Below are 10,822 nucleotides of genomic sequence, written 5' to 3'. Positions count from 1 at the left end.
TTATTGTTGTTTTTTGTTTTGTTTTTGCTGCAGTGGAAACCATTGTCCTCATAACTGAATTTTGTTTTTTTTCAGACAGTCTCCTCTCTGTCCAGGATGGGGTGCAGTGGCAAGATTTCAGTTCATTGCAACATCTGCCTCCCGCGTTTGAGTGATTCTCCTTCCTCAGCCGCCCCAGTAGCTGGGACTACAGGCACACACCACCACACCCAGCTAATTTTGAGGGAGTTTCACCATGTTGGCCAAGATGGTCTCAATCTCCCGACCTCGGATCTGCCTGCCTTGGCCTCCTAAAGTGCTGGGATTACAGGCATGAGACACCATGTCCAGCCAACTGTATTGTAAAATAGTAATGAATAATGTATTTGTGCAGAAGATTTTAAAGCCTTAATACTGCAATTCTGTCAGGAATACACATAAATGTATTACAATAGAGATATATTTTCATCTTCTGAGGTCAGCTTTTCAAGTATCATGACTTTAAAACACCTTGATGCCTGATATTTTAAAAACTCCAGCACTTTTTCGGAGGCTGAGGCAGGTGGATTGCCTGAGCTCAGGAATTCATGACCAACCTGGGCAACACAATGAAACCTTGCCTCTACTAAAATACAAAAAATTAACTGGGCATGGTAACACACACCTATAGTCCCAGCTACTCGGGAGGCTGAGGCAGAAGAATCCCTTGAACCCGGGAGGCTGAGGTTGCAGTGAGCCAAGATCACACCACTGCATTCCAGCTTGGGTGACAGAGCAAGACTTGGTCTCAAAAAAATAAATAAATATTAAATAATCATATATGGTTATAAAAAACATAATTATGTATGTAAATCCAGGATCTTTTTTTTTTTTTTTTTTTGCTTACTCTAATAAAATTGCTCAATGTAGAAAGGAACATTTGGATATAGTAATGCGAATATTGACTTCAAGTTAGAAATAAACACAAACAGTACCTTCTAAGAGGTTAAAAAAAAAAAAAAACTAGAAGAATCATTTTTTATGGTCCAAAAACAAAAAGAAGAAAACTAGAATTTTTGGAAAAGATGCAGTGTTCTAAGCTAAGAAATTCCAAGAATCATAAAATTTGTTGAATATATTTAAAATTAACAAGAAGATGGTGGCCTTTAGACACAGAAGTTAAACGTTTCTGGTCAAGAATGACAACCTTACTATTATACATACTGTATAATCTAGTCAAAGAGGCATTGGCCATTTCTTCTTACTTTTTATAAAAATCCACCAAAGAAGCAAAGGACTCATAGCTCTACTGTGGAGGCTTTGTCAAGAAAAAAATGTTCAATTTATTTAGAATAAGTACAAGGAAATTTGTCAACTATTAGCAGTTGTTTTGGGATTCTTTGTTTCTCACTTTCTAGATTAGTAAGTAAACTGCCTTCTTCTAAACTCATTTTCATTTAAAGCCTACTACATTCCAGTTATTTTCTTGGCACTTGGAAGCTGGCAGTGAACAAAAAAAACTAAAATTCCTCTCTGGAGGTTGTATTCTTGTGGTATAAATGTAGTAGGAAAGGCTGGCACAGTGGCTCATGCCTGTAATCCTATTGGGAGGCCGAGGCTGGCGGATCACCTGAGGTCAGGAGTTCGAGACCAGCCTGACCAACATGGTGAAACACTGTCTCTATTAAAATTAGCCAGGAACAGTGGTGGGTGCCTGTAATCCTAGCTACTCAGGAGGCTGAGAGCTCCTGGAGGTTGCAGTGAGCTGAGATTGCGCCATTGCACTCCAGCCTGGGCAACAAGAGCGAAACTCCATTTCTAAGTAAATAAATAAGTAGTAGGAAATGTTGGGGGTGAGGCATTTGAAACTTCATATTGGATTTGTGGGATTGACTTCACTAAGAAAGTCAATTTTGAGTAAAGACTTGAAGGAAGTAGGAAACCAACCATGTGGATATCTGGAGGATACACGACAAGAGGGAACAGCAGATTCAAAGTCCCTGTGCCAGAAACCTGGCTGTGTTATTGAAGGAAGAGCAGAAAGAGCAGTGTGGCCAGAGTGAGTGAGTCCGAGGAAGTGTAGCAGGAGACAAAGTAAAGGGCACCAGATTGCACAGTGCTCTGTAGGCTCTTTGAAGTCTGTGCTTTCACTTTTAGGCAAAAAGCTATAGAAGAGTGTTATCAGAGAAGTAAGATGACCTGACTTCTTTTTTAAGGGATTGCTTGGGCTGCTAGGAAGACAACAGACTATATGGGTACAAGTATTGAGGAAGAAAAACAGCTTAAGAGACAAATGAACTAATCCAGGTGAGAATCAACAGCAACTTGGACCAACATGATACTAATGGAGTGCTGTGAATTAGTTGACTCTGTAGCACATTTTGAAGATAGAACCAATAGGATTTCCTGATGGTCCAGTTGTTCCATGTGAGATGAAGATTTAAAGGGGGTCCAAACAAGTATTTAGACTTGGGTAACAGAAATAATGGTGTCATCATTTACTAAGATGGGAAGGTTCATACAAGACGCTGGCTTAAGGGATATATCATTTGATAAATTTTTATGATATGTTAAGTTTAAAATGCATATAACATATCCAAGTGGGAGGTCAATTTGGCAGTATAATGCCTGACATTGGGATAGAAAAGAGGTTTGGGGGGAGCCGTTAACATACAGATTATATTTTAAACCATGAGAATTGATAAAATCGACAAATGAGGTTGTGTGATTTAAAAAAAAGAAGTTGTCCAAGGTCTAAGCCTTGAATTCTTCTTTGCACGTTCAAGGAGGAAAGAGGAGAAAAAGTACTTCAAGAAAAAGAAGTACTTCATCAGTTCAGCTCCTGATAATATATTTCATAATTATCTAAGAAACAATTAATGAACTACTATTTGGTTACTCTGATTAATTACTTGAATACATTTACCAAATGGAAGCCTGTGTTTTAAAATAAAAAGAAATGTCAGTTTATTGGAGAGATGGTCAAGGCAACTAATGATAATAGGAGTACAGTATGGTTTGAAAAGATAGGAACAATGTGTGGTATAGAGAATTTACCTTAATCAGACTGAAGGTTTTTAGTAAGCCATATTTGATGAAGGTGGCTCCGACTGTTTAAAAAGTTATTAGTTGCTGAAGGGCACCTGATATTTCAGGAGATAGCAATACTGTGTATGAAAGTTCAGAAGCATGAAATAGCAAACTATGTGTTTGATGTAACATATATGAGAGAAGATGATTGAAATGAGAATAGCAATGTAGACAGAGCTTACATTTACTGAAAAAACTTTATCCTTAAAGTTATAGTGACCATAGATTTGTATTTTATATCACCCAGTATAGAATGTCAGAGGGATATTGGAGGTTTTGCTTGCTTTAGTATGAACAATTGGACAATTTTACAGCATTTCAGGCATGAAATGAAGGGTGTGTGAACTAAGGAAATTGAAACCAAGTTGGAGAGAAGTCTGGACAATTCAGGAGATATTCAGAGGGTAGTAATGTACACACTTGAGAAATAATATGGAGTGGTAGGAAAGAAATCCAGAGGAGTTTAGGAGAATAACCAGGTTTCTGTTTGTATGGATAAAATATGCAACAAGGGAGGAGATATTTTGGGAGAAGAAAAGATGAGATTAATTGTGAACATACTGTGAGTGGTTTGTTGCCTTGATGACGTGTAATTAAAGATGTGTAGCAAGTAGTAGACCCCAATACATATGGGGTCTAGAGTTCAGCAGAGAGTCCAAAGTTATGTATATATATGTGTATGCCTACATATATTGACTAACATACATGTATTATATATAAAATACATATAAGAATGTGTGTGTGTTTGTGTGCATATATATATACATATGTGTGTGTGTGTGTGTGTGTGTGTGTGTGTGTATAGTGTTTTAAATAGATGGAGTTGAAACTGAATTTAGACAGGGTTGTCTAGGTGAAAATAAGGTAAAAAGAGATCAGAGGACAGAAGCCTGAAAATGCGTCAGTATGAAAGAGACTTTTCAACCAATAATGTTTCTATTCTCAGTCATTGAAGGAGTAGCAAACCCATCACAAACGGAAATGAAAGTTGTTTCAATTTCTCCATTCATTCTCCTGCCCTCCAGTACCTCCACGTTATCCCTAAAAATAGTTTATTTTCTTCTATGTGCATCAAAAATGATTTTTTATTATACAGCAACAATTTCTAAACTTGTTCCTTCCCACAATTCCCCTAAGTTGTAAAGGTGTCAACCAAATGCAGACGTGGTCGTGCCTAGGAATGTTAAGAAAGTCTACCTTATAGTTTGACTTATTGGGGGAGACCTTTGTGATACTTCCTCTACCCAAACACACACATTTAGTGGGAAACCTGAAATAACACCAACTATGTCTTAATCTTTCAGTTATATAGAGTAAGTTACCACTTTCATAAAACCTTTGTATAACCTATACAGAGACTTTGAATTTTTTTCCACATACCAATTTTTGGCAAATTCAATAAAGCAACCAAGCCTAATATATACGGAATCAAATAAAGCAAATAGGAGACCATTTCCATGCTAAATCAATCACAGACAGTACCTTCAGTATTTCATAGATAAAATCTGCTGACCAATGGTTCATGGAATATAAATGTCCTACTTCATACTCCCCTAGTCTTGCTGTAGTCCTTTTCTGCAATTAGGTTGGGCTATTCTGGGCAATTCCCTGTGACAATTTTGTTTGAAAGCCTAGACTGACAGAATACCTCATCTCTGGTCCCACATTTACTTTGGGGTTTAGGATACAGTGATTCCATTTACGCTAAATATTCATACCTGTCACTTCAAAGTATGCTTGTGGCATCTCTGCTCCTCTCCTACTCTGGAAGGGAAGGCTTTCAAAGACCCTTCAGAGTGGAAGCAGTCAGGCAAGCACAGTTTGAAGTGACAGGTCTATATCCAAACTCTATGGTCCTAATGAAATCTTTATTCTAAGAACTGAACATTTTAATTCCACCAGAGCCACCGTGGTCTCTAGCCTCTCTCTCTTAATCATTTCTAAATCATGTCCATGGGCGGAAGAAACATCTCCAGGGTACTTCTGAAACATGGCTGAACTCAGCAATCAGTGGAAGCAGGTACCTCCGAGCATACTGAAGAACTTCTTCAAATATCTTATGTTTGCAATTTTGAAGAGTGTCACTCGGCTGCAGTTATTATGAGGAAGAGAGAGAGCTGGCTTGCCAATAGCAGTTTTCAAAGGCCCTTGCCATTACTGAACTATAAAAAAAAATGTTTAACATGGAGCCCATTGGACATTTGTACAATTCTTACATTCTGGCATGGTACAGTTACTTTGGCAACCTCTGGTGGTGACAGACCATGGTACTGACAGCAGAAGGATTGCAGGTTGACATTGTGATTCACTGCTAGACGTGACTGGAAACTGCTTGCTTGATGCTTGGATCCAGTCCAGGTAGTTTGTCTCTGAAGTTTACAAAAATGACCCTCATGCTCAAATTAATCTCAGCAATTTGAACATGTGGAAATGGAAATGATTAATCCCAACCTTTTCCTGTTGTCTGAACTTCAGCCAGTTGCCGACTACAATGTTATCTATTGGCTTGCTTACAACTGATCACATGCATGAGCTTTATCAGTGCATAAATGTTCAGGTACCACTTGGAGTGCCAACCTAACACTTCTTTAGAAGCTATAAAATAAACTCAAGTGCAGAAACATTTGGAGTCACCAAGGATAGACATTGTAAAACAGTTAGTTCACCATCACAGTACGATCTTCTGAGTTTACTGTCCAGCATGGTCTGGAGAATAGTGGCTAGACTGCTGTTGTTGATGCTCGGTAACTAGAAAAAGAGGCAAGTTGAATTGCTAACACACTGTCAAAGTGTCTAGACACTTTGACCTATCATTGCTGTTTGCTATAATATCACTGTGATAATATCTTTTTCATTAAAAGTAAGAAGGCTTCTCTTGTTTAGAGAGATACTGTAGACTGGGGCTAAGCATGAGAGTCAGAGCCAGACTGCCATGAGTTGAATTTTAGTTATCCCAATTTCTAATTTTATGATTATGATCAAGCTACTTTCTGTGACTCAGTTTCTTCATCTATAAAGTAAATTTGTTTTAGCATGAATAGTAAAGCACTTAGAATAGTGCTTAGCACTACTGTAAGTAGCATATAAGTGTCAGCTACTATTGCTTAAGAATCATGTTTTGTTTGTTTGAGACTCATCAACCCGTAAGAGGAAAAACAAACCTAAGTGGCTTAAAGGTAATGCCTGGCCATGGACAAATTTAGCCAGATATTTAACTCACTAAAACGAGATGTTTCATGTGGCTTATTTCATAAGGCTGCTGTGAGATACAGCTAATGAAAAAGTACAGTGTCTGGAACCTATAAATGATGAATAGTTTTTATCATTAATGCTATTACTGTTAACATTTTATGCATTACTAAGGCTGCATTCCAATTATTAATGAGAAATAAATTTCATTATAATAAAATGACCACACCACAAAAAAAATCAGAAGAAATCCTAGAGACTATCAACTCCATCATATAATCCACGAAATGCCTCCCTTTATCACTCTCTGCTACATAATGAAAATAAACAGATAAAAACATCCTAAAATGACCGTTGAACATCTCCAATGAAGGTACAATAACTCCTTCATAAAGTAGCTCAGTATAGTATAAATATTTTCAAACATTTATAATTTATTCCTTTTATTTACCCTAAATTACTCACCATTTTTCAACCTAGTTGTTTAAGCTTCTATCCTGATGGCTCTTTCAAAATCCCAGAATTCTTCTCTATCATATCTTAAGGTCTCCGTTATATCCCATCAAACTTTTTCTTTTCCCTCCAGGATTAAAATTTCTAGTTTTTTTTCCTGCTTCTCAGATAACCTTGTTCTGAGTTTCTTCATTCTAACTGCCGTCTCTGAGTGTGTTTGACATTGACTATTTTTCTCCTCAAATGTAGTACCTAATGGAATATAATACCTCCTTTTCAGTACATGGTAAAGGGGAAATACTACTTTTCATCTTGGACGTTATATTTCCATTACATAGCCTAAGATCAAATTAGTATTCTCGGTAGCTGAATCACAGTCTTGACTACTTGACAAGCTTGTAGTCAAAATGCTTCTAAATATCTTTCTTGCAAATTCTTCTTCTGTTTTCCCACATTGCTGTTTTGTAGTTAGGTCTTGGAACCTAAAAATACTGCTGTATATTTATCCCTAATACTCTTCAACCTGTCAAATTTAGCCCATGATTCCATCCTGACTTAATGTTTTTTTTGTTAAAATCAAATACTTAGTTAAACCTCCCAGCTTTTTACTATTCATATATTGTGAGAAGTTTGCTATCAGTGATGTCCTTGAAATCTCTAGAGTGTTGCAGGTCACAGGGTCAGTGGTTAATCTCTCTTATTATAGTATTTTTCAGTATGCTCATTTACCAGTTACAAATTTCCTAAGTATTTTAACACCCAGCTCAGTTCTGCTCAAAGATGGATGGGAACACCAGGCAATGCTTATGGCTATAGTTCTCCTCTAATTTACTTGCAATGACTCTGTTATTAAAACAAACATAACACAAAACAAAACAAAACAAAACTCTATGTTGTCAGGACTGTACCATACGGTCTCCATCTAGAAATCTGGAGAAATGACTTATGACATGGTTCAGTGTGCTCCACTTACACCACTTATCTCACTTGTCTGGCCTCAGTATAGCAAAAATAAAGGTATCTCCTTTATTCTGTATGAACGTAGGCCAACTCAAGGAGAGACTCCCTGTGACTTTTCACAAAAGGACATACTGTTTTACTTACAGAATCACATTTTGATTATGACCTACAAGGATGAACACTGGAACCCATCTTATGTTCTGGTAAGGTGACAGATACCATAGCCTCATTTGTTGCATTCTAAATTTTTCAAAAAGAAGTTAGATTTCACTTCCCTAAGACAATTTAGCCTTTTTTTTCCATGGAATGGAAAGTCACTTCAGAATGAGTGCGGTGGTTCAGAGCCAAGGCAGGTGGATCACTTGAACTCACAAGTTTGACCCCAGCCTGGGCAACATGGTAAGACCCTATCTCTACAAAAACATACAAAATTAGCTGAGTATGGTGGCTTGCACCTGTAGTCCCAGCTACTCAGAAGGATGAGGTAAGAGGATCACTTGAGCCCAGCAGGTCGAGGCTACAGTGAGCCTTACCTGCTAATGTCACCACTGAATTCCAGCCTGGGTAGCAGGGTGAAATCTTGTCTCAAAAAAAGAAAAAAAGGAAGAAAGTCACTTCAATTGTTTTCTGTTTTATAGTTGGAGGTATTCACTTATTTGACAAGCACTTATGGAGTCCTCAGTGCATACCTTTATTTTGTGCTAGGTATAAGGGATATAAATTTCTTAAAAAATAACACAATGCATTTGTGGAACTCATCATCTAATTAGGAAGACATTAACAAGCAAGTACAAGCCAAATTTATAAAAACTGTATCATAGACCACACAAAAGGACTAACCCAGCATAGTAGAACTTGTATCACCTACCTAGAATATCAGAAAGGACCACATAGGAGAGACAACATTATATTCCAGTATTGAAGGATAAATGCATCTTTGTTAGGAATTAAGGGGAGAAAAAATTTGTGGTTTAAAAACAATGTTTCAGGCCAAAGATGTACAAAAAAGTTCAATAGCACACATAATTTTCTATTGACCTGGCTCTTTGGTCTACCAACAATTCCCTGACAGGTCTTTCAATAGACTGTTCTTCCAGCTTTTACCCTCATCTCATACAGTTTATTCCAGACACAGCTGACAAAGAGATTTTTTTATAAAATCTTAAGATCACTTCACTAAGTACTCAAAATCTTGCAATTATTCCTGTGATAAAATCAAAGAATAGGTGTTCCACAATAAAATCGAGTAAAAATAATGATATCTCAGAGGAAAATTAAAGTCCTGACATATGTTCTTCCAGGCTTTACAAAATCTCCAATCCCTTACTTGACTAACATTCTGACCACGTAGCTTTGGACTGCTCTGCCCTAGACGTACTGGTTACTTTGCTAGTACTCAAAGACTCCATATAGCCTTCCACCTCAGGGCCTCTGCATTTGCACTGCCTCTGCCCTGAACAGTTTTTCTACAGATAGCTACCTGTTTCATTTGTTCTTTCTTGCCGTATCTCTGCTAAGTTGTCATTTAATCTAAAAAGCCATCCCTGACCATGTCATATAACACTCTACAACCCACATTGGCATTTTCCATCCCTTCCTGCATTAATTTTTGCCCCAGCACTTATCACCAGGGATCATTCTATATATATACTTGTCCTTTGTGCCTTATCCACTACTCCTCACTATAATAAGCTCTATGAGGGCATGGATTTTTTTTTTTCTGTTATGTTTCTATAGTACATTTCCAAGTATTTCCACGGGATTGAAATTTAGAATGCGTAATCAGAGGAGGCAAAATTATACTGGTGCCATTTCATGAAGAAATAGGTATGATGTGTTAGGAAGAATGGACTGTTACTTTTCAGCAAAGGGAAACTCTTGAGTAACATTGAATCCTTTGGAAGCCAGGAGTAAAATCTTTGAGCTTTGTGTGCCGGGAAGGTCAAACACCTTTCTTTTCAGGTTATGCTGTACCCTAATATTGTTTCCAGATATGCAATCCCCAAAAGGGAGCTGTTTTGCAACTAACTAAAGTTACAAAGACTTTCATTTTCTACAATGATAACCAACATAGACTTATTGAACCTACCAGCTCCTTTTAATAGCTACTGAGAAACCACTGAAGCATGTAAAATTGGAATCATTGCTATTTACATATTTGAATCAAGAATGAGAAATTAAAAGAGTCACAAATTAACATAATTTTATAATGTAGTAAGCCTGCTTCTGTCAGTGCTGAATAATATGAAAAAGGAATTTACATATTACAAGGATAACAGAACAGACAAGCTATACAGTAAACTTCTGATGTCAACAAAAATTTTCAAGCAAAGAATAATGAACACATAATTTTAGTTACAATGCTGACTTTGTTGTGCATGTTACACCACATATGTGAAACGAAAGTCTGCAAACAAGGACTTTGTTGGGGGGGGCGGGTTGCAGCAAGAAAATAACATGTCAAGTAGACTTTGAATAAATAGTAATCGTACCGCAGCAGACAACCAAAATTCAAGGTGATATTCTAGGAAGAGATAAAACATTTGTCCTCTCTATAAGCTAGTAATCATTAATTACATGAATTATAAAAATGGTAAGTTAGTTTCAGAAAATGCCAAAATTGCAAGAAATACTGCTAAAGTGTATAGATAAACTTCCTCAGTTATTTGTTTCATTATTTTGAAAATCAATATTGAGTGGCCATGTAATCCTGTCTCATTAATTGCTGATTCATTTAGCAAATATTCAGCTGGACAGATACATCTCCTGGATTCTAAAGGAAATGGGAAGTGAGAAGTGCATTCATGAAGAGTTACATGATAACTCGAGTAACTACTTATTTTTCACACATTTAGCCAACCAAAAGCTGCAATAAACATGATCGACACATTTCTTCCACCCTTGTCAAAACAGCAATGCAATTCTATTATTTTCTGTTTAGTGATTTGAGTGATATGATAGGAAAGGAAATTAACAAAATTCCAAATGAATTTTATGTAAAGAACATTATATTGAGGAAAAGGATCACAAATTTTTCCTTAGAAAAATACAAACAAATGATTTTTTAAAAATATGTATACTTTTCTTATGTATTTGTGATAGCTGGATATAAGGAAGTTAGAAGGGATCTCATGTTATCCTTTCAACAGCTCTAAAGATTAGGTAATAATAT

Source organism: Saimiri boliviensis, chromosome 11 (assembly GCF_048565385.1).
Source record: "Saimiri boliviensis isolate mSaiBol1 chromosome 11, mSaiBol1.pri, whole genome shotgun sequence".
Taxonomy (NCBI): Eukaryota; Metazoa; Chordata; class Mammalia; order Primates; family Cebidae; genus Saimiri; species Saimiri boliviensis.
The sequence above is the reverse complement of the archived record's forward strand: the minus strand, read 5'-3'. Positions refer to the sequence as shown.